This window comes from Chrysochloris asiatica, unplaced genomic scaffold (assembly GCF_000296735.1).
Source record: "Chrysochloris asiatica unplaced genomic scaffold, ChrAsi1.0 scaffold00026, whole genome shotgun sequence".
Taxonomy (NCBI): domain Eukaryota; kingdom Metazoa; phylum Chordata; class Mammalia; order Afrosoricida; family Chrysochloridae; genus Chrysochloris; species Chrysochloris asiatica.
Window position 1 is genome coordinate 13043332 of NW_006408544.1, and position 688 is coordinate 13044019.

Sequence of the window (688 nt, forward strand, 5' to 3'; positions counted from 1 at the left end):
TTGGATTTTCATTTTCTTGGTATGTTGTAAAGTGTTAACTTTTTTTGAGGTTGCCTTGTAGTCCATTAACTTTTCTCTCCATTTGGTGCAGTCTACTTTATCTTGTAATCTACCTTACCCTCTCATCATCTGGATCTCTGTTTCTACATGTTTACCTTCTTTTACATTGTAATTATTTTGATCATAGACTGACCTTCCAGATTCTCTGAGTTTGTTCTTACAGTTTTGTTCTGTTCTCAACTCTTACTTCTGTTGATTTAATTCTGGGAGGTGCTTGCATATATGAGAATCTCTGGTTGTTGTCTCTCCTTGTTGGGTCTCAGTCCACAGAACTCCCTTTAGGATGTTTTGTAATGCAGGAATGGCTTTGGTAAAATCCCTTAGCTTCTATTTATCCTGGAATGTTTTGATTACACCATTGTATTTGATTGATAGCTTTGCTGGATACAGGATTCTTGGTTTGCAGTTTTTGTTTTTTTTTTCTTTCAGGGTTTTATATGTGTCCCCATTGCCTTCTTGCTTAAATGGTTTCTGCTGAGAGATCTGAGCTTAATCTGACTTGCTTGCCTTTGTATGTTAACACTTCTGTTTTCCCTACCTGCTTTCAGGAGTGTACCCTTATCTTTGATTTTGCAGAGCTTGACTATTATATGTCTTGGTGATTTTCTTTTGGGGTTTATCCTTACTC

The 688-nt window shown here is 36.6% G+C and overlaps 1 protein-coding gene across 1 annotated transcript in view; it reads right to left on the minus strand.

The window, feature by feature from the left end:
• The window catches only part of AGBL4 (ATP/GTP binding protein-like 4), a 2461121-nt gene that overhangs the window by 1785929 nt on the left and 674504 nt on the right, over window positions 1-688 (minus strand). The gene's annotated exons all lie outside the window — the stretch shown is intronic.